This window comes from Notamacropus eugenii, chromosome 6 (assembly GCF_028372415.1).
Source record: "Notamacropus eugenii isolate mMacEug1 chromosome 6, mMacEug1.pri_v2, whole genome shotgun sequence".
Classification (NCBI taxonomy): Eukaryota; Metazoa; Chordata; class Mammalia; order Diprotodontia; family Macropodidae; genus Notamacropus; species Notamacropus eugenii.
In genome coordinates, this window is record NC_092877.1 from 348,419,108 (window position 1) to 348,443,992 (window position 24,885).

General features: G+C 37.7%; 1 protein-coding gene across 4 annotated transcripts in view; it reads right to left on the bottom strand.

Annotated features, from left to right (window-relative positions):
- Positions 1-24,885, bottom strand: part of NAALADL2 (N-acetylated alpha-linked acidic dipeptidase like 2) — a 998,881-nt gene that overhangs the window by 243,607 nt on the left and 730,389 nt on the right. The window lies entirely within an intron of this gene.

Below are 24,885 nucleotides of genomic sequence, written 5' to 3' on the forward strand. Positions count from 1 at the left end.
CCCTGCTTCAACCTTATACTGACCATTCCATTTTTGGATAATTGTATTTATTAGGAGAATCTTCCTTACATCAAGTATGAATTTGCTTTGGTGCAATTTTCCCCATTTTTAATACTTCTGCCTTCTGAGTCCAATCCTATCACCATGAAATTAAGGTAGAATTGGCAAGGTATACTCTCTTGGATTGCTCTTTTAAAGGCTGAGCCTCTAATTCAGGAAACAACCTCCAGATGGAGCAAGGGAGGGCTTAGGAAAGTTTATAGACATCCATCAAATTCTCTTTCCATGCAGTGATGGTTGAGATCTCAAGGATTTAAACCACAGACTCTTTGAATGAAAAGAATGTCTTCTCATTAAATAAACACAATACAAAACAGATGAGTAAATTGCTGGAAGAGTTTTGACAGAAATATCATTCACTCATTTGACAAATATGTATTTGGTCATATTTGAGACCCTGTATTCAAGAGGAAATTCATGAAGAATCGAACATTTAGAATTCAATTAGATGATCTCTAAGATTTTGTTTTTGTTCTCAATCATTTTCAATTGTGTCCAACTCTTTGTGATCCCATTTGGGATTTTCTTGACAGAGATACTGGAGTGGTTTACCATTTCCTTCTCCAGCTCATTTTACAGATGAGAAATTGAGGCAAATAGTGACTTCACCAGAGTCACATAACATAACAAGTGTCTGAGACTGGATTTGGACTCAGAAAGGTGAGTCTTCCTAACTCCAAGCTCAGCATCTTATCCACTCTGCCACCTAAATGCTCTGGGATAAAAAGCTCTAAATCCCATTCTCTTGATCCCTATGACAATTCTATCTTACATTATAGGGTGTAATCTCCCTTCGACTAATCAATAACTAAGGAGTTTCCAGACCTTTCCAGGCCATGTTTGCTATTTTGTGACTTGGGAGCACAAAGTAGGTTGCCCTAATCTCTATTTACTTTACATAATAAACCCTTGTCCATTGATTTAGCTATTTACAGTAGCCTGGCAAGAGAGATGCTCATAACCCAGGTTTGAATTGTAAGGTACTTGAACTACCTTACAAGGTTAGTGAAGTTTATTGGATGATGATAATAACGATGATGATGATATGTCTGTGTATAGAGAGAACACGATATATGGTATCAGCAATATTGTTTTAAGAATGACTTGGAATGAATAAGTTATTTTGACTATTATAAATACTTAAATTAACTATAAAAGACATATAAAGAAAGATACTATATGTATCCAGAGAAAGAACTGATAGATGCATAGAATAATTTTATACACACACACTTTACATACACACACACACACACACACACACACACACACACACACACATACACCTATTTTTGTTTAATGGTATCCATTTCCAGGGCAGGGAGAAGGGAGAGGGAAGAAGAAAAAGAAATTTAGATGATAATTTTGTTGTATATTTGAAAGGAATAGCAATTTTGCATAGTAGATTTGTAGCTTCATATGCAATCATCTTTTCTTTAGTTGCATTTTGTTATGGAAATGCTTGTTTTATTCTGTAAATTAAAAATAAAATTTAACTATAATTTTAAAAGATCAATAGGAATTGTTAGGTGTCTTTTCCATTTCTGCCAGCACTGAAATACCAAGACCATTTCAGAGCAGCTAGCCTCTGCCTCAGCTTCCTTCCTTGAGTACCCTACAAGTCACATTGATCTCAACTGTGTGGGGTGTGTGTGTGTGTGTGTGTGTGTGTGTGTGTGTATGTGTGTGTGTGTTGGTATGAAGGATGTCACCTGCTGAAGCGGTCAAAATTGTCCCTCAAAGGAGAGTGGGATGGAAAAATCCCTGCAATGACCTCTCTGGGATCCAGTGTCCAGGGAACCCTGGCAGGAAAAGGGAGCTGGGAGCAACTTCTGATGTGAAGGATAAGACACATGTAGAGGAGGGACCTTATATACCTCCATAGAGTTGATGGACTCACTCAGGGCTTCAGTAGCAATCATAGATGTAGAGTTGAAAGGGATTCTAGAAGACACCCAGGTCAAACCTTTTACTGAGCAGGTGAGGAAATCTGTTATTTGCACCCCAAACTGGATACTTTATGTGTCCTTGGTAGTCAAGAAAGGATCCAGAGAGTCTGTACTAGGCTTATGTAGCAGGGACCACTGTATAAGGAGACTATCATATATCATGATCTAGTACGTAGATTCCCAAAGTGAGCTATACCACTTCCTGGGAGGTACTGGGATGATTTAGGGTGGCAGTAGTAGGTTTGGGTACAATTGGGGGACAGGGGACATTACATAAAAATAAGGGGACAATGAAAGCATAAGGAAAGAAGCGAAGAAAATTTTGAAAAAAAAAGCATTCGTACGTTTCATCTGTTGTCTAACAGAATTAAAGTCATAATGATTATATTATTTTCAAAATAAAAACACAAAACGCAAATTATAAATGATCAATGGTCAAGTCTGACAACAGGTCTTAGCAAGAAAGTGTTGGCACGCTAGGAGGTCACACATTGTCAGAAAGTCCTGTATTTGTGTGTAATGACTTGTTTACAATACAATACTATATGGTTACATGATGTAATATTGTCATATGAAAATTTCCATGCAAGAAAAAACCCACAAATTTATAATAAATTATTAAATTTAAGATGTCAACTACAATGTATTTTATATTTTCTTAAAATGATGTAAATTTCAAAAAAAAAAAAAAGTCAAAGGGTTAAAGAATGTATATTTTCCAGGGAAGTGCTGAGTAATTTTTTTTTTTAAAGGAGGCAATAGGCCAGAAAAGTTTGGGAACTTCTGGTCCAGCATTGTCCAATGCTGTTTTTGCTAATGCCTTACTCCCCCCCTTTGGGTAGAGTTTTGCCTTTTTCTCACCTTTACTAAAATTTTCCCCTCCTTTCCCCATGCCACGCCCTTTTAGGTGGAAATTCTGGTATCTCCTCCTTCTTTTTCTGCTGTTATAAATATGCAAACCTCTGCATCAATTCTGAACTCTTTTGGTTCCACAAGCAGGTTATTTTTTTCTTGTAATAAACCTCATTTTCACATAAGTTTTGGGAAGTTGTTATTGTTTGTTGACAATATGTAAAACACTCTGCAAATGTGAACTCACCTTATAAATGCCAGTTGTGAATATTATTTTATGATTTCTACCTGCCAGGATAACAGCAGATTTCCTAGTCTGTTTCCTCCCAGAGTATATTTTAAATGAGCCAGAACTATTTTTCCCCTCTATTGAGACAAGCTCTAGATAAGAGTTTCCCCATATTTAAAACAACAGTCAACAGTGGCAAAAAGTCATTCATTGAACACCATCAAGCATAAGAACCTACTGCATGCTGGAACTGGACCAGGAGATGGGAATTAGAAGACCAATATGAAAGTTCTACCATCAAAGATCAAAGCCTATAGAAAAAGAATGATTTGCTCTACACTATAGGGGAAATACCTCTCAAGGATGAGATGAATTTTCCTAAGAGTGTAATAGGCTACCAAGCAGTAGGCAGAGTGTCATAGCAGAAGAAAGTTCTTAGGATTTACAATCAAAGGCCTCCTGTTCCCCTTGGGGCTCCAGCACTTAATAATTACCACAGTGTAATCACTTCCCCTTCCTAAATCTCAGTTCCTTTATATGTAACCTAAGCGCCGGGGGCCATCTTTAAGGTCCCTTTAAGATCTAATTCCTCTGATTAACAGAAGAGAAAGGAAGACAATAGTTGTCTGGAAATTTTGGAGATGTAACCTAGGACTATGGGATTATTCATTTATTTATGTTATTAATTTATCTCATATTTCTGATTCCAAAATGAGGGCACTTTTCATTGAATAATAATAAAAAAAAAAAATGTAGCTACAAAGAATCCCTTCCACCTACCAGAAATCTGGAACTTGCTTTCCCACAAAAACCCACATCTGTGAAAAGAGCAGACAGAAAAACAAAATAGAGATGGAATGGGACATGTTAACTCCTTCCTAACTTCTTAATTCCCATCATTATTACAGTTCACCTGGTTCAAATTATTTTGTATTTATTCCTCATATATTTTGCCTTGACTTATCTATATATAAGCTTTGCTCAGCTGACTGGAAGCTCCTTGAGGGCAGGGAATGTTCCTATTTTTGTCTTTTTATCTCCCTAATCTGGGACAATGGGCTTATACAATACTTGCCAAGTGAATGAATTGTTGAATGAGTGAATGAATGGTGATAGACTTACAAAGAGAATGCAGTTTAGTTTTTCTTTTTAAAGATAGTTGCTAGAGATATTAAAAAGAAAAATAATAACTATAGGAATTGATGTTCAGTGTTAATAATAGAGCCTGTTCCCCCCTCCCCACCCCAATATTGTGATTTCCATGGAGAACCTGGCCTTCAAATTTTAGCAAGGAAATGCCTACGAATCCAAATAGGAAGCAGGAGAAGCCACAAATAAGGCAGCATTTTGTCATAAAGTCACATTCAAAATGTATTCAGTAACAAAGCACCTCGCATACAAGATACAAAGAACTTATCTCTGTAGCATAGCAGTATACAGATGGCTCTAAGGCTTTTTAAGGTAATGTAGGATTCCTGAACCCAGAAGTGGTAGAATGAGGTTATCTAGGAAAAAAAAAGCTGCTACCCCTCAGTGGATAGAGCTGGAGTTTGGAGTCAGGAAGACCCATCTGTCTGAGTTTAAACCCAGCCTCAGACACTTAGCAATTGTGTGACCCTGAGCAAGTCACTTAACCTCTGTTAGTCTAATCCAGTTGAGAAAGAAATGGCAAAATATTTCAGTATCTTTGCCAAGAAAATCCCAAGAACAGTTTGTTCCACGGACTCATGAAGAGTCAGAAATGACTGAATGACTGAGCAACAACGAATAATGATGCTCCTTTGGAAACTGAGATTCCAGGTTCTGAGAACTTTCTAAGTTCTAACTTTCTAAGAACTCTTTCTAAGCTCATAACTACCCTTGACAAAATGATTTTTAAAAAAGTCTGGAATAATGGGAAGAATTCTGGAATTCAGAGTTGGAGGATTTGTTTTCAAATATTGGCTCTGACTTCTGTGACCTCGTACAAATCTCTGAACCTCAGTTCCTTCTTATATAAAATGAGAGAGGTTAGAATGGATTCTCTGTTGGTATATATATATATATATATATATATATATATGTATATATATGCATATATATGTGTGTGTGTGTGTATATATATATATATATATATATATATATATATATATATAAAGAGAGAGAGAGAAAAAAGAGACAGAGACAGAGACACAGAGAGACAGAGACAGAAAGAGAGGGAGACACACACACACACACACACACACACATAGAGACACAGAATGTACGTGTGTCCCAGATGACTATGACAGACAGAAGCACAGCATGTTAGAAGGGATTTCTGTGGCCAAGAATAAAGCCAGTAATAAATATATACAACAAATGAATACATTTTTGCTTAAAGAGTCTGTATTCCCTTAACTTGGACAATTTTTACAATGGCTTTTTGAAACACCATAGCCATTTCATAAAACAGAAATGAGACTGCAGGACCATTTAATGGGCTTCGTCCTACATGTTTAACTCCCTCAGTCTGTTCTGTGTTTAAATTAGGAGGTTTTCAAAACAGAAAGATGGCATTGACTCAAAATTAGTCATTGAAAGCTTCGCAGTGTAGACTTGCTGGAAGATTCCGAGAACCCGCACACCATATTCTTCTCTCCATCATAAACATAGTTTCCCAACCTGCTTTAATATTTTTTCTACTTCTATTTGTCTTTATGGTTACATAAGGTCTTTTTTCCAACTGCCCACATTCCAGTCCCCAAGACAATTCAGATCTCAATTCCAACCATTAATTGAATTCCTTGGTTGCTATCATGGTAATAGAGAACTGCTTTGGGTTCATGTTATCCCTTCAATCAGCATTGGCCCTCCTCCTGAGGTTTCTCTAGTCCTTATTCAAAGTCCTCAGACTTCGTTCTAACGTTGCCATGACGACCCCCAAGCTCAGGCTTAGCCTTCCTATTCCATCCCTGATTTTAGTCCATTTCTGGTTACAAGTGACACTTAGTTTCGTTCCTTTACCCCGAAAGTCTAACTTTTGTCCTTGAATTAATCTGTAACCTTTGGATGTTTTTGTATTATCATTAACAATAAGAACTAAATTTATACAGTGCTTCTGGATTTGCAAAATACATTTAACATCTTACTTGGTCCTCACAACACCTCTGTGATGTGGGGCTTATTTCTATTTTACAGGTGAGGAAACTGAGATTGGGACACATTAGGTAACTTGCTCAGGGTCACAAAGCTGGTAAGTATCTGAGTCAGGATAATAGTTCACTTCTTTCTGACTCTTTCACTAACATTTTGTTGAGGTCTGGGAACCATATTGAGACTTGGGGTGTTTGGGACCCCAAAATACCAACATGCCATGTCCTGCCGAATGAATTCGACTGAAGACTTCTTCCAACCAAAGTAAGACAAAGTTTATTAAAGGTTCGCCATACTGGGTTGACTCTTAAGGAGTATTACCATTTGTGATGCTTGTATTGACAAGCCGGCCAGATAGAATCTCAGTTAGACAGAGTCTGAGCTGGATTCAGTCTAAGGGCTTTCATGGAGGTGAGATGGAATTTATATACAGAAAGCCCTTGGGAAAAATCTACAGGTGGTCTAGCCTGGGAGAAAGATCTAAGGAGGATCTTGATGAGACTGGGGTAACTGGTGATATAATCTAGGATGGGAAACAGTTGGAGGCAATTGGGAGCTATCAGACAATGGAGGGCTTGGGTAGGAAGCAGGTGGGGTCATTCAGAGGTAACAGAAAATGGAGGGCCAGGCTAGGTTATGGGTAACAGATTTGAGTATGAAAGGACAGATTAAATGGGAAGATTCTAGGGAGGTTCAAGGAGGTTCCCAGAGTCCGAATCCCATCATTTTCTCTTCTATTATTTTTTTATTGATTAGAGAAAAGAGTAGTGAAAAAGTGAGGGATTTTTTAAAACATTAATAACATTCTCTTCATTACCCAATCTCTCACTTTGCTTTAGACTTCATCCTGTTCCAAGGAATCTTTTTGTCCTGCAAGATGATGTCAACATTGTCCTCACATCTCATCAGTCCCCTCTGCTCCTGGGATCCCTCGGAATGGAAGCTGGAGGACTTGAAATCTCCTTTGTAGACTTCCATTTAAGGAGGGTACCCAGATGAGCTGTCTCTTTATTTCTCAACCAAATGCTTACCCCAGATAACAAACATAAATATTAGGAGCTTTGTATCTATCCTTTTATCTAAGTAAGTGATACACATGCACATGCACGCGCGCGCACACACACACACACACTGAGATGCAGATATGCACACATATATGTATATGTCTCTGTATAGCTGTATATATATGTTTGTGTACATACATACATAAATATATGTAACTATTTACATATGTGTGTTTATACATGCAAATACATGCATACACTTATGTGTATATATGTATACACACATATGTTAGCAAAACTTTGATTCCATCAGTAAAGCATTAATAAATATTCAAGAGCACAGGGCTGAGCACTTCCCTGGGACATTGGAGACCTTCTTTCCAGCTGAAATTGAACCAATGACTGATAGGATTTTTCCTAACATTCAAATGTTTCAACCCAATCCTGGGCTAACACAGAAAAACATCCTTCAGGAAGCCAACTTCATTGATTATTAAAGAGCATCTTTTACCATTATGGAAATTAGCTCAAATAGCCCAATATCAAGACAGTCTTCAAATTTTGCAAATATTGATTTTATGTTTCCCTTGCATTGATCTTGTTTTCATAGGTAATTTTTTTTCCCTTAGGATATGTGTGTTTGCTTGTGTGTGTCTCTGTGTGTGTGTGTGTGTGTGTGTGTGTGTGTGTGCATGCACGGCGTGCTGGAAAGTAAGCTTGGTACCCAGTTATGGATTCTGTTTTGTGTTCTACCTCTTACCTGCCATGTGCAATTAAACAAGTCACATCAAAACCAATTGGTTTGACATCCCAAACCAATATTAAGTTACTGAAACCATCCACAAATAACAAAACAGATTAGGCATATAATGCTAGTCTCTATTGCCAGCATTGCCAGCATCCCAGGAACATGGTTTTCAGCATTTGAATTATTGTTAATATTCTCTCCCACTCACAGGCAAAAACGTCTACATTTAATCTTGGCTTAAAGCAGGACAAAATAAAATGTAGAGAGCCTACTCAAGAACTACAGAAGTCATTTTTGTTCTATGATTTTGAAACTGAAGTAACTTTAGTTTACTGGGTCTCAGTTTCCTCCACTATCTAATAAGGGGTTTAGAAGCTAACAATTTTAGGATCTGGATGATCCCTTAGATATCTTCCAGATCTAATGTTCTGAATGTTTCATGCCCTTTGTAATTAGGTTCTATATTGAAGTGCCTTCTGGTCTTCCCCATTCCCTTTCATTTTAGTGGATTGTACAATGGTCATTCACCTTGAAATAGCTGCTCTCCTCTTTAAACAAGGCCAAAAAGAATAAATGACAATGGAGAAGTTGAAAGGAATGCTAATTTGATTCAGTTTTTTCCTCAGTGTAACTTTTATATGAGAGGAAAGGAAGGGATGGTGACAAATTTGAGCAGGTCAATTAATTTTTTAAACTTATTTACAAGGCTGAGTAAATTCATATTAACTGTTTCATCCAAGGAGTTCAAAGTGCTTCATAATTAATGCCTGATAACAGGCATTATTATTCCACTTCATAAAATAAGACAGTCAGGACCCAGACAGTGATGATGTGACTTGCTTAATTGCATATGGCAAGTCAGAGGGAGAATCCAAAACAGAATCCATCACTGAGTACCAAGCTTTCTTTCCAGGATTCAATGTGCTCATGTATGCACATACACACTCACACATGCACATGCACACATGCATACACATACACAAACACACACACTTACAGTTCCTAAGGGAAAAATTACCTATGAAAACAAATTCTATGCAATGGAAATATTAAAGAATTAAGTGAAGTTGGTGAGATTTGAAGAGTGTCTCAATATGGGGCTATTTGGACCAATTTCATAATGGTAAGGGATGCTCTTTAATACAGTATCAGAACTGTCTTCTACCTATAATTTTCTGAAATAATACACAAATAAGTAACTATCACATGGGATATTTGTGCTGATTACTGTCTCCATCCACAAGAAAATCCTGAAATTCAATTTTGAAATCCTTCATTCTGCATATTATGATAAAATTAAGCTGTTATCTTGTCATTTCAAAATTGCTGTTGTTACCACAATTGTGTTACGTGATAGAATCATTTATTCAAAAAACAGTTCCCATTTTTTGCATGATGTCAACATATGGACACAGTAAACAGTGTCTGTGGGGCGAGTAAACACATTTTCACAGCATACACATTCTCAAGATGGCAGCTCCCATGTTTTTATTCATTTTAATTTGAAATAAGCTAGGGTGGGAAATATTACTCTCATAAGCTCCAGCACCATTAAGAAAATTAAACTGTAACTTCTGGCTGACAAAATATTGTGGAGAGTTGTATTTGATTCCAGTCAACAAGGGACAACATCAATCATGGTGTTTTCAACTACTTTTAGTTTGAGTCTTAAAAAAAAATTCAAGTAATTGTTTTTCACACAATTCCAAATTGTTTTCCTGAATGACTGGATCAATTCAGGATTCTATCAACCATGTATTAGTACTCTGTCCAACACAACTTCCATGTTCATCCTGCCTGTCAATTAAATAAGTATGAGAAGACACCTAGAAATTATGCAAATTTGCATTTCTTTTTAAACCAATGATCCCACTACTGGGCACATGCACCAAAGAATGTTAAAGAATGAATGAAAAGTCTTAAATATACCAAAATATGCACAGTAGGACTTGAGGGAGCAAACTATTAGAAAGAAGATACCTATTGATTAGGGAATAGATTATGGTATATTAATGTAATGAAATATTATTGCATATTAGAATGCATCAATAAAACTCTCTAGAAAGGAAATCATAGGTTTACAATTTTAGAGTTAGAAGGGAACTGAGACCATAGGGTCTAATCTGTTCATTTTACAGATGAGGAAACTGAGGCTTAGAAGTTATATAATCTATAACAAAGCCAACAAGGAACCTCAGGTCCCCTAACTCTTGGTTCAATTTTCTTTCAATTACATCACGCTAATTTTCATTTCAGAATCCAAAATCATAATCAGAAGAATTAAGAACTAAGAAACATGGTTTCTCAATAGGTATACAGACATATGCTGGGCCTCCTCCAAACTCTGCCCAATCAGCCTGCCCACAAGTAGCCTGGTCAGCCTAACCAGAGAGTTGACTTGAAACTGTTTAAAACACAAAATCTCCTTGAATTCTGTAGTTCCTTTCATTGGTCTGTAATACAAATGCAGTGGGTAAGAACAGAGTGTATTCTGGTTCCCTGGTGCATATAAAAGCATTTATTCAACAACCACCCCCACAAAAAATTTCTATCTCACCCAACCCCCTGCCCCCAGTTACTGAATTATAATTTTATGTTTCTGAAACCAAGTGAAGATTTCTAAGGGGTAAAAAAAAGCATCATCCCAACTAACCTTTGGCCAATACAGAAGAGAAGAGAGAGGCCTGCTCTTGTCTACAGTCCCATAGGCCCTTTAATGACCAAGGGGATCAAGAAATGGATTTTACGTCTCAGTGAAGGATAACCAGTCTGGCATCACTATGCTAGCCCCTGCTGAGGAATTGGCTGACATAACAGAACTCCAGCTATTATTTTACCAGCCTTCTTGAGGTTTGTCTTAAATAGCTTCTCCTGCCCTTACAGGCAACACTATTTTAAATAAGACAGTGTCAGCAATCTCAGGGATGAATTCCAGCTGCCAGACTTCTTCTTCTTCTTTTTTTTAAATTAACTGAAAAACCTAACTGGATTTCATTTTAACATTTGATGTCTTGGGTTAAAGATATGTACAAAATAAAATTCAAATAGGACATTAGGGGACAAAAAGCAATTTATGAACTTAGCTTTGAAACAAAGATTACTCCTTTCCACACCCTTAGGAAAAGTTTAAGGAAATTACACTTTTTTTAAAGGAAATTTTGCAAAAATCAACATATTTTTGACCCTTTTTTTTTTAGCATCAGTTACATCAGTTAGCCTCAGATCATAGAACGTGTATTTTTGTTTGACAAGTAATCTGCATTGATTTGTAATATGATTTCATGGAAAGAACCCTGGAGATCTTTCTAGTTCTGGCTTTGATGTTTCCTTTTGGTAAAACTTTGATCAAGTCATTTAACTCTCCTTCATCAATGATAAAAGAAGAAGTTACACCAGATCAGGCATTCTTAAGCGGGGATTCATGAACATGAATCAGAGGCTTCACCTCTGGTCCAAAGGGGTCCTATGGCTAAGCACCCCAGGACTAGATGATCTTTCAATCAAGTCCTTCTTTAGAGTGCATTTGGTAAGTGTGTTAGACTCTCTGCTAAGTGCTAAGGCTACAAAGACAGATGAGACAGCACCTGCTCCCAGAGAGTTTGCAGTCATTTGAGGAAATTAAAAATACACATATAAATTAGAAAATATTCTTATACTCCATACCAAGATAAAGTCAAAAAGGTTTATGAGGTAGATATAAAGACTCATACTATAAGCAAACTAGGAGAGCAAGTAATAGTTTACCTGTCAGATTTATGGAGAAAGGAAGATTTTATGACCAAAAAAGAGATAGAGAACATTATAAAATGCAAAATGAATGATTTTGATTATATTGAATTGAAAATTTTTTTCACTGCCAAAGCCAATGCAACCAAGGTTAGGAGGGAAGCAGAAAGCTGGGAAACAATTTTTATGGCCAGTGTCTCTGATAAAGGACTCATTTCTAAAATATATAGAGAACTGAATCAAATTCACAAAAATGCAAGTCATTTCCCAAGTGATAAATGGTCAAAGGATATGAACAGGTAAGTTTCAGAAGAAGAAATTAAAGCTATCTACAATCTTATGAAAAAATGCTCCAAATCACTATTGATTAGAGAAATGCATATCAAAATGACTCTGAGGTACCATAATACACCTATCAGATTGGCTATCATGACAAAAGAGGAAAATGATAAATGTTGGAGATTTGGGAAAATTGGAACACCAGTGCATTGTTGCTGGAGTTGTGAACTGGTACAACCATTCTGGAGAGTAATTTGGAACTATGCCCAAAGGGCTATAAACCTGTGCATACCCTTTGACCCAGTAATACCATGTCTAGGTCTGTATCCCAAAGAGATCATAAAAACATGCACAAAAATATTTATAGCAGCTCTTTTTGGTGAAAAGAATTGGAAATTGAGGGGATACCCATCAATTGGAGAATGGCTGAGCAAGTTGTGCTATAGGAATGATGAGCAGGCAGACTTCAGAAAACCTGGAAAGACTTACATGAACTGATGCTGAGTGAAGTGAGCAGAACCAGGAGAACATTGCATTTAGTAACAGGCACAGTGAGTGAGGACTGACTTTGATAGACTTAGCTCTTCTCAGCAATGCAAGGATTGAAGACAACTCCAAAAGACTTATGATGGAAAGTGCTATCCACATCCAGAGAAAGAATGTTGGAGTTTGAATGCAGATCAAAGTATACTATTTCCTCTCCTTTTCCTTTTGTTGTTTTGTTTTGTTTCTTTTTTATTGTGGTTCCTCCCATTAGTTTTAATTCTTCTTTATATCATGACTAATGTGAAAATATGTTTAATATGAATGTATAAGTAGAGCCTATATCAGATTGCACACCATCTTAAGTAGGGGGAGGAAAAGTAGGGGGAGAAAATTTAAAACTCAAAATCTTATGGAAGTGAATGTTTAAAACTAAAAATAAATAAATCAGAAAAAATAAATACATTAGAAAATGTATACACATACACACACAAATATACATACACGCATACACATGTATGCATATGAATTGGAACATATATGTGTATATATACATACATGTATATATAAATATGTACATATGTGTTCCAGCTCTAGAATTTTATAAATAATAACTCAGTTATAAAGGAAGAAGTCTACGAATATTCTTCCCATTTTATAGATGAAGTAACTGAGGCCTAGAAAATATTAATAGCTAACATTTATATATTGCTTACTATGTGGCAGGTGCTGTTCTAAGTGCTTCATAATTATTATCTCATCTGATCCTCACAAAGACCCTGAAAGGTAGGTGTATAATTATCCTTATTTTACAGAAGAGGAAACCATGGCAAACACAGGTTAAGTGACTTGCCCAGGGCCACACAGTTAGTAAATATCTAAGGCTGGATTTGAACTCAGGTTTTCCTGACATCAATCCCTGCACTCTGCTCTATCCACTGCACCATCCAGTCACTGCCTCTACTCTTAGTAATAGTTGATGACAGTTAAATATTAAATTAAATAGTTTTAGTTTGCAAAGCCCTTAGAGTTTATTATCTCCTTTGAGCCTCACAGCAGACTCATCACATCAGTACTACAAGTATTCCTTCTATTTTATAGGAGAGGCATAGGAGTAAGAACAGCTTAGTGAGTTGTTCAAGGTCACCCAGCTACTCTCGGTCATTTATTCTCTCTGGCTTTAGTATAGATTCAGCAGTTGTACCCAGACCTCCCAAGTCCTAACCCAGTGCTCCTTCCCATGCTCCAAGCTGCCTTCCTTTCATAATTCTTTGATTTGACATAACTGCTAAGCTTCAGGTCAGCTCAGATGAAAATCAAGTGAGATCTTGCTGGTTCACATGGAACACATATTATTTTCTGTGCACCCAGCAAAGAGGATGAAGGGTGCAGACACAGATGATCAGAAAGCTAAGGAAGAATGAAGAGTGCTGGTGGCAAACCACCCTTGATTGTCCATATGCAAGCAATATACAAGGTCAGCGATGATGGTGGGGAATGTGGCAGAAGATATCATGGCATCAGCAACAGCATTTCTACCTCTGAAGGAAAGCTGACAGCAGCAGCAACCAATTACCTTACACTCCTGAGCCAAGATAAATACCAGGCAGTGGAGTTCATTACCATGCTTAATAGAGTCTCCTTTAACCACTGTGGCTATGGTGGTAACTAGGGAACCAGTATTCAAGCAGGGGATGTTGTTTGCCCCCAGGCCTTTTCCTCCAGTCTTAAAGTTGGCAACACTGTAGATTTACACATGGGAAAGAATCCCAAGATCACCTAGTCCTGCCTCTCTCATTTACAGAGCCTCAAAGCAGGGAGATAATTTGCCCACCCTGCTAAGAAGTAACAGATCTGGGAAAAGTACCCCAGATTCTGACTCTAACTCTACTTATCTAAGCCTGGGTTCACTTATTGTACTTATAAAAGATTGGGATGTTGACAAGAATGCTCTGGAAGCCACGCTGTTGTATTTGTTAAGGTATTTTTCAGTTATGTTTGATTCTTCGTAACCTCATTTGGGATTTTCTTGGCAAAGATACTGGAGTGGTTTGTCCTTTCCTTCTCCAGTTCATTTTACACATGAAGTAACTAAGGTGAATAAGCTTTAGTGACTTGCCCAGTGTCACACAGCTAGTAAGTGTCTGAGGCCAAATTTGAACTCAGGTCTGCCTGAATCCAGACCTGGCACTCTACCCACTACCCCACCTTGCTGCACAAGAAGCCATGCACTTGAGGGCAATTGCTTTGAATTCAAATCCAGAGACTTTTCTCAGTCTCTGGGTTGGGAAAGGCCCAATGAAGGGATTTCATGGGGAAAGGAAGATGAATATTTGGTTTGGCATAAGGCTATAGATTCAGAGCTCAAAAGGTACCTCAGAGAGCATTCAGCCCGATGCCTTCATTTTATCATCATCATTGTCATCATTCTCATCATGAGTGGCAGTCGTAGCACTAGTCATACTAGCACTAGCAAATAGTATAGCAGTCATGGTAGTGGCTGCAAATAACTCACATTAACATGCTTCTTTAAGACTGGTTAAAGGGTCATTGCACATATTAAATTGTTTATTCTCATAATAATCCTGGAAGGTAGATGCTGTTATTATTCATTTTTAGTTGTTTGGGAAACTGAAGCCAACCAAGGTTAAGTGGCTTGGCCAAGGTCATGCAGCTAGTGCATGTCCGAAGCAGGATTTTCACACAAGTCTTCCTGTTACATCACTCTAGGCACTATATCACCTCCAGGGGTGAGGAACCTGCAGCCTGGAATACAAATTGTTCTATAAAGTTTGTATGCAGTCAAAGGGCTGCACTAGAAGGCCACATGTGGCCTTGGGGCTGCAGGGTCCCCACCTCTGATTCCTCTCGGATGACTTGACAAGACTCGGCAAGTCTGACTAAGCTTGACATTTTATCCAGTGGTTCCTGCTTCCCTTTTCTCTGGTCTCTTCTGGCTCCTTTGGAATATGTTTGCTTCTAATAGCAAACTGGCCAAGTCTTAGGATCCTCTCTTTTCTTCTAAGGAATGACAGAGCACTAGGGAACAGAGAGGACCTACATCCTCTCTGCAGGAAGCTCTCCTGTCCATAGACAGGCCAAGGCATCACTCTCTTCATTTTCCTTTCAGAGATAAGCATCCTAGGGGTACAAGAGTCTATGTCTTTCTCTCCCTCAAGTGTCTGTTCAATGAGGTTTAGCCTGCCAGGTTTCTTATTGTCCGAATGTTGAGACCAGCTTTTGACAGATTTGGTGTGTACCAGCTCTCAATAGTTCTGGGGAGGGTGCAGAAGAAAAAGAGATGGTGGAGAAATTGTAGCTTATAATCTAATCAAACATTTAGGGAGTTCGAGTTTAGGGAGTGCCAAGTCAAGGCAGAAATCACAGAAAGGGGTTCACCATTCAGATGTAAGGTTAGGCAACAGGGTAGCTCCCAATTCAATTCAGTTTGATTCCACAAGTATCCATTAGGAGCCTAGTAAGTACCCAACTCTGTGAGAGATTCTGGGGCTATTAAAAAAAAGAAAAACAGCCTTGTTCCTCAAAAGCTTCCATTCTAGTGTGAGAAATATGCAGATACAAAAGAAAATACAATATAGGCACAAAGTATGAAATCCTAGGTGTAGATGGATTCCACCAGTTCTTTAAATCTAATGGAGAGCACATCTATTCCCCAAAACATTATCAATCCCCAGCATCCAGATATAATTTGTGATGAACATCCCCAGACCAGTCAATCTCCAGAGTCAGAGGCCATGAGGCCCCGAGGGAATAATTTTCCTTGGGTGTGACAGGTGGTGCTGCGCATAGCGTCCAGAAGAGTTTAGCAAGATTAAAGGCTCAGCTGCTAAAGTCCCTCTTTCAGTTTCGTTGACCTTGTGGCCTCCCTGCCCTCTGCTTAAAGGCATCTCTCCTTCTCCTTGAATGTCCTGTGGTCATTGGCTTAGATCCTTCATATGCCCCCATCACATCTTATCTTGCATGCATTATAAGCTCCCTGGGAGCAGGGAGTCTGTTGTTTTTCACTGTTGTACACATACCCTTAACTTGGTTTTTTCCACTAGCGAACTGTGTTGTGTGCCAAGACATCAATCACCATGCTCCCTTTCCCCCACCCCTCTCCACATATATTTACATATAAACTCTGGAAGAAATATCCTTAAGTTAAAAAGTTGAAACAAATGGATAGATAACCCTGAGTCACTATACACCTCATCTGGAAGGACAAGGGCTCTGTAAGTCTGGTATAGATGAACCCTCAAAGTAAGAAGTAACTCAAAGAGAGTGTCCAAGAAGGACAGTGAGAAGAGCATTACTGGCTCTAGCCAGGAACTGGCATCATAGGCCTCCATCTTCCCTTACCCCAGGTACAGACCGACAATTTCCCTGAAATTGTTCCCAATGGGAAGACAACTGGGATAGTGTGGACAGTAAGGACATACCCAGGTCCACTGTGCCAGGCCACACAGTCAACCTGTCCTGGCCACTGCCCCATACTCACTATGGCAGCCACTGATACAGACCAGTTTGCTTAATGATACCCCAGAAAAGTTAATTTTCATTAATAGCCAGACAACTTATCTCTTAAGGTTATGATGAGGTCACATGTAACATGCTTTGCATGCTTGAAAGGGCTATAGAAATGGCAAAGGTTTTATATTTGTTTTTACTGCAAGACCAAGTGGAAGTGTTTAATGCAACTATACCAGATTCTTGGACAATATGCATACATTTAGGAGGAAACGTTTAGTCCACCCTTTGAAAGCTATTCTTTTCTATCTTTCAACCAAAGTCATGTTGTATTTTCTTTCGACAATATCCAAAAGCTAAGTTTGGTCACATCTGAAGACCAGGGTCCAAATCTCAGCTTTCACACTTTCCACTTGTGTGACTTTGGACAAGTTACTTAGCATCTTTGGGCCTCAGTCTCCCCATGATGGGGCTGACCTTTGATTTTCTTCCCAGGTCAAAATCTACAGACTTGTCATCTTAGAGTTAATGTCTGCCTCTGTCTATTATGACTTGGACTCAATGACTTCTGAGGTCCCCCTTCAGCTCCCTGCCTATGATCTTGTTATCCTATGATCCTGACCAACTACTCATGGGGAAAATAAATAAAAGAGATATTTAATAACATTTTCTATCATATTCTATTTTTAAAGCTGATGATAAAAATCTCAGTTTAAGTGGATCCAATTCTATTATAAGGAAATCGGTTAGGATGCATTCAGTTATTTCATTCAGTCTTATTTCTAGCCTTAGACAATAGTTGTTCATCTTGGTTCTATTTAGGTATCCAGCACAGGCAGAGATAGTGTAAATTAAATACCACTGAATGTTTCCCTAAAATAACAAAGACAAAAACATATGGAAAGCAGTCCTTATTAATATATAGATCAATGGGCTCTAGATAAGAGATTAACACGAAAAAGGCGAAATTTACTAGCACCTATAAAAGCAGATAACTAAAAATCAGTTAAAACGGAAAAAAAACTGTTCTCAATTATACACAGATGATGGGAAGCTTGTTAAATGATCTTTATTGGCATTAATGTGTATATGATGGCATATATGCACCCTTGGTTTTCCAACAAGAAGCCAATTGCTCTGAAATAACACCTTGATTTGCCACAGTCTACAGACCACCGCTCTGTCTTAGGGGGAGAGTTCCATGATTAAAAACACATCTATTCTGAATTTACTCATCTATGAAGTCATAAAGAAAGCAGGACTCTCACTAGACTTAGGAAAAATTTCAAATTACAAGACCATATAGAAAGGTCATCTGTTTTAAAGACTTCACATGCTGTAAATAAAGTGCACCCTCTCTCTCTACAGAAGTAGTCTTTTTAGAGCAGAATTTCAGCATCAGATTTTATGCCCTATCAAAAATGGTTTAGGTTTTAGTTGCTGAAATGGTGTACTGGAAAGAGTGAGGAACTTGGAGTCCGGGGCCCAATTTCTTTTTTATTTTTTCAGATAAACTTTTATTGATATCTTTTGTTTTTACATCACTTCCATTTTTTTAATGCACCTTTCCCTCTTCACTTCTTAAAGGGTTATCCTTTAGAACAAAAAATTAAAAACAGAGAGAGAGGGAAAAAGCAGTTCAACAAAACTAATCAATATATCACTTAAGTCTGCAGTGTTTGACTCCTGCTTCACCCCACTCCATCGTGTACCACCTTTGCCAAGAAGGCAGGAAGGTCCCTTCTCAAATGTTCCATCCAGTGCCCAGCTTAGTCATTATAATTTCATAGTATTCAATTTCAATTGTCTTATTGACATTATGCTTTTCATTCCCATTGTCATAGTCACTGTGTGAAGTGTTTTCCTGATTCTATTTCACCTTGCATCAGTTCATTTAAGTCTTTCCGTGCTTCTCTGATTCTCGCAGCACAGGCTTATTAAATTATTTTATTACAACTGGTTTAGCTATTTGGTAATCAATGGGCACCTATGATTGTCCGCATTCTTCTCTACTAAAAAAAGTATGCTATAAACATTTTGATACACATGGGGCCTTTCTTTTCATCACTGACCTTCCTTGGAGCATATCCCTAGGAGTGAAAACTCTTAGTCAAAAGGGCAAGTTCATTGTCAGCAGTTTCATTGAATGATTCCAAACTGCTTTCCAGAATAACTGGAGCAATTCATTGTCTCACCTATAGAGTATTAGTTTGCTTGTTGTCTACAATCCAAAGTCCTAGTTTCTAGTCCCGTGATCCTCTTAATTTCTCTGAGGTTCATTTTTCCTAGGTAAAATGGGGATAATAATGTTTCTACTACAAGGGTCTTGTGAGGAAAACATTTTGTAAACCTTAAGTCTCTGATGATTTTACTGCTATATGGAGAATCCCAGTATAGAATCTTCCTCTCTTAGTAAGGTTGTCTTGGTTTCCTTATATGTAAAATGAGGGATTTGGATCAGAAGTTCTCTAAGGTCCCTTGTAGCCCCAAATCTTTGACCCTATGCATACATAGAACTGGTTTAGTCATTAGCAAAGTCTATTGCAGCTAAATCATAAATTTAAAAACAAAAAGTTTTTTCACAACAAAACTGGAGGTAGGTAGTACAGAAATTATGATCCCCACATGGCCTCTGCATTCAAGGAGTTTACTGTACTGAGTTAGATAAGGCTAATACAAAGAAAATGGGGAATTTCATGAAATTAATGTGTTTAACTATTGCAAAGTATTGATAAATAGCTATATCTGTATTAGAAATAGAAACATTATAAAACAAGGAGATAACGATGCAGATGTTACACTAGGGAATGTATAATAATGCACATATTGATGGCTAGATGGGCCTTTCTTAATAAAGGGCTGTGGCCATTTTACCATTATAAAGTTCAATTTAAATATAAGTCCTAAACATATGGAACTGGTTCAGATGTTTTTAAAAACCTAAACTTCAACTAGAAAGGAAGGCTGATAGATAAAACCAAGATGAAACCAATTCAACAAAGTCTTAGGATCAAGAATAGATAAAAAGTAGTTATAGTTATCAAATGATTGAAGACTTTCACATCTAAAGCATCTGGTGACCAATATAGTTCCAAGGTCTGATATCCTATAGCCTTGAAAGAATCAAACACACACGCACACACACACACACACACACACACACACACGTGCGTGCACACACACACACAAACTTATAAAATCTATGCATAGACTTAGTAATTAACCTGTTTGTCTATGACTGAAGGCTCCAATGACATTTCTAAAAAGATGATACAAAAGTTAAAATATATTAAATAATAATGAACATTTTACGTTAAAGCTCAGTCAAGGTCCATTTCATCCCCGAATATAAGATCCTATGATACCACTTCCCCTCAACTATGTGAACTGAAATGGAATGCAAAAGCATTAAGCATTTACTATACAAAATATTATATATTATGTACAAAGACTATCGAGAGCTAGATATATAAACAAAAAGCAAGATGGTAGCTTTCCCCAAGGATTTCAAACTCAAATGGAGGAGAAAACAAATTGTGCTTTGCTTAGTATTGTCTAAATCCAAGATAGAACCATTTGACCAAGAGTCAAGACAGAGCAGAATAGAATCCACATCCTCAAACTCTCCATTAGCATTGACTGAAGTCAGTATGGGTTTCTTAACTCTGGAAATCTGAAATTGTCAGCTGGATTCATGTACCATGAAAGAAACCTATAATTACTGGTAATGTTTAAAGGCCATGTTTAGCCTTCTGACTGGTTTGTTCAGTATCTCCTTAGGTAGTTACATATCTAATGATTTAGATAACACAGTCACAACCTCTTCCTGCTTATTTTTCAAGAGCTTGGAATGCACAGTGAATGCAAATGCAACCAATCAACATAAAAATGGATTCCATTATTCAGATTTAAGCATGGGTATTAAATATGCATGCCTACAGTGACTTTTCATAGGTTCAAACAAAGCACTGGATGCCTTTCAAAGATAAGAAAGAAAACCCTGATTTCTGTTTGGCAGATTAATTCCCTGTGCTTAATATTAGTTCCCTCAAAGCCAAGATCATATATTTGACAATTCAATTCAGCTCAATAAGTGTTTATTGAGTTCTACAAAATGTCAAGCCCTGTGCTAGATGATGCTGAGAATACAAAGAGAGAAATGAGTCCTTGTCTTCAAGAAAGTGACACGAAGCAACCTGAGGACAGGTACTTCTCATTTTTGTCTGTTTCCAGAGTATTTGATAAACGATTCTTAACTGATTGATTTGACTCCTCCTCAAGCCCTCTTTCTCGCTATATTATCTCACTTAATGATCTCATAATTTTCCATGGGTTCAATTTTTATTTCCATACAGATGATTCCTAGACATCTTTATCTAAATATCTTCATATGTACAGATGTAGGCATCTACATAGATGATATTGACATATAACTAGGACAAATCTTGGGTGCAAACTGGTGTCCAGATACTTCCCAAATTGAACTCATCGTCTTTCCCCAAAACTCTATCCTCTTCCCACCATTCCTATACCATCCTTCTCCCAGTGACAAACACTTACAACCCTGGTATCATACTGCACACCTCACTCAAGTGCACCCCTTGTATCCAATGTGTTATCATATCTTGTCATTTCTAACTTCATGACTCATATAATATGGTATATGGACTCTTCTATTCATTGACACAGCAACCACACAGCTGCAAGTCCTCCTCACTGCAGTAACTGTCTATGCAACAGTGGTCGATTTGTCCTCCCTGCCTCAAGGCTTTCCCTGCTTGAATCTCTCCTCCAGCTATTAAAGTGATCTTCCCAAAGCTCAGGAATGGCTAAAAATGGCACACACGCACACACACACATACACACACACTATTGTCTTACTACTATGTCTAGGATCAAATATAAAACCTGTTTGGCTTTTAAAGTCTTCTATAACCTCTCCCCTTCCTATTTTTCCAATCTTCTTTACTTTACTGCCCTCCATGTACTCTATGATCCATCTACATTGTTCTACCTGCTGTTCTCACATAGTAAACTCCATCCCCTGACTCCATTTGTTTACACAGGCTGTCACTCGCATCTGAATATAAATGCACATTGACTGTTTGACATAATACAATGTTTGCAAAAGGTACACTCACTCTCTCGTTTGATCTTCACAACAATTCTATGAATCAGGCTACATTTTCATATTTTTTTATTTTCACAGAGTTCAACAGATTTAAGTTACTTGCTCCTGGTCTCAAAGCACAATGTAACTTATATATGGTAATGTTGACAGCCTACACTCAAAGTGTAAGGCTTCACCTTTACTCTTACTGGAATTTGATCCCATTAGATACAGTCGAGAGCTTGATACTATCAAGATGTCTCTGGATTCTGACTATAACACTGAGTTAGTTATGCCTCCCACACTCATGCATAAATCGAGTAGGTTGCTAGATTTTCTTTCCACGTTCTTAACATTTCTTGAATATGTTCCCTTTTCTCTTCCTCCACAGCCACACCCCTAGTACAAGAGTTTTATTCCCTTATACCTGGACTATTGCCTGCTTCAAGCCTCTCCCCACTACAATCCACCTTCCACTCAGGTGTCAGTGATATTCCTGTGATCCAAGACGAGAGACTCTGCAATGTTCGTTGCCTGTTGCTAGTCATACAAAGACAAAACTGAAGAATGGTCCGTGTCCTCAAGGAGCTGGTATTCTTTAGTAATTCTCACTTCACTACTTTAAAAGATTTAAGATTTCATTAAAGTAGATGTTCTTTCCACTGACGCAGATGCTGTCCCAGACCCTGAACACCACTCTCAGTAGCCAGTCTTCACAAATTCTGTAACCAAAACACATTTCTGCTGATGTCAAGTACTCTGCGGATGATGATTATTACAACTCCTGTTTATACATAGTGCCTACATGTTCACAAAGTGTGTTCTCACTGCCATCCTAGTAGGTCAGTAGTGCAAACACTATTATCCTCATTTTATGAACAAGGAAACGATGGCTCAGAGACTTGAACGATTCCTATATGGTCACATTGCTAGCATAGGGTCAGAGTTGGGATAAGAAAACATAGGCTCACTTTAAATAAAAAGGAAGAGGGAGGGAATAAATGGTTTTGTATTAAACTAAACAATTAGCCACTGAAATTTTCAAAATATTTTTGGAATTTCCATCTGGAGAAATCATTTTAGCAGAAAAAAATAGCATCTGCAGAGAACATTTTTAATGTTATATATTGCGGGTATCCCATCTTTTCATATTTGTGGCCACTTTCAACTGCTGGCATATGACTGTTAGGAAGTCATATAAAAGCCAACATATTCTGAGCATACTTCCTTAACAACTTACAAAATTGAAACATGCAGGTTTCAGAAAAATGCATAACATGGTAACTATCCATAATATGAAAGAATCTCACAATGTTCCCACTCAAACTGGATGTTCAATGTTTGAAAATACCAATACTAGGAATAAAATAATATAATAGACAGAATTGCCCTGGAGTCATTTGCAAACTACTGGCAATTTGCATGTCTAATTTCATGCTATTTTCTCATTGCTGGAGGCATTATTGTTTGGGGGAAAGGGAGGAGTGACTAAGAGGAAATCTCATATTAGCAAATTGTTCTTCTAAGCTCTCTCTGCAATCCTTTGCAGGATGTCTGGAAGCTGGGGAAATAAAGGACCATCACCTTTCTGCTACTCCAGTGCCACAGTGCAATCCATGTGAAGGATTTCTTCAAAACACAGCACCATAGATTACTTCTCTTGGCAGGGTGGATGATGGAGGCCTATGAAAGTGTTCTTATAGTGGAGCTGTTACATCCTAAGCTCTGCAGATTGGAACTTTCTGACTGTTCTATTCAATCACTACTTAGGTTTTAAAAGATCAACCGAACAAATATAGGATGAAGAAATATGAGTGTAGAATCTTTCATATAATGTCAGGCTTTTTCAATATGTTGGTTAGCCTTATTAAACCTTTACCCTCTTTTATTACTTTTTATTGTAAGGAATGGTTCTCTGGGAGGGAATAGTACATGGGAAAATATGAGTGAGGTAAAAATAAAAGATAATAATATATGCACATACATTATGCATACATATGCATATAGATATAAATGTATACAGATATACATATGTGTATGCATATGTGTGTATGTGTAGATATATATACATATATGAAGAAATAATTCAATAAACTTGTTTTTTAACACGTACTATAGGCCAAGCACTGTGTTAGGGACTGGGGATATAAATACTATTTAGTTTCTATTGCCTGTGTGCCAGTCATCTAACCTTTCAGGGTCCCTGGGAATTCTCTAAAATTTAGAATTGTAGAACATGTGAAAGTCTGTGTCAGTGGAAGCCATTTCCACCTTTGGAATTTTCTACAAAAATGAAATCACAGGACTGAATCAAAACAAGTCAAACAACCAGCTTCATCCACAGAAGTAGAACGAGATTATAGAGCCACTGTGCACAGTACTGAGGAAACCTCCAGTGGTCAGCTGGAAGGCCTCATTTTCAAAGGAGTATGGATGGGAAAGAGGACATCTGAGGAAGGGGTGGTGATCAGAAAAAACGTCTGGAAGTTATCAGAGGAGCAGAAGTCTTAGGTCCTAAGGATAATGGAAAAGAAAGGTCTATGAAGAGATGCAGGGAAAGAGAGAGAATAGACATGTTCTGCTTCCAGAAAGGACAGAACTAAGACCAGTAGATGAAAATTACAAAGATACATGTTTTAACTCAATATTATAAAGAACCTTAAGATCATAGACATTGAATTGGAAGGAATCCAAGAGGTGATACTTGCTGGGGATGGAAGCTCAATTCCATGTGGACAGTCTCGGGCGGGTAAAGGTGGGAACTTCTAAATCTTAGAGTTCTCACGAGGCCCCCCCAGGAAACGACTGGGAATCGAGGTGAACCGAGCTATCTCGTGTATTTCCGCCTCTTCCCGTGAGAG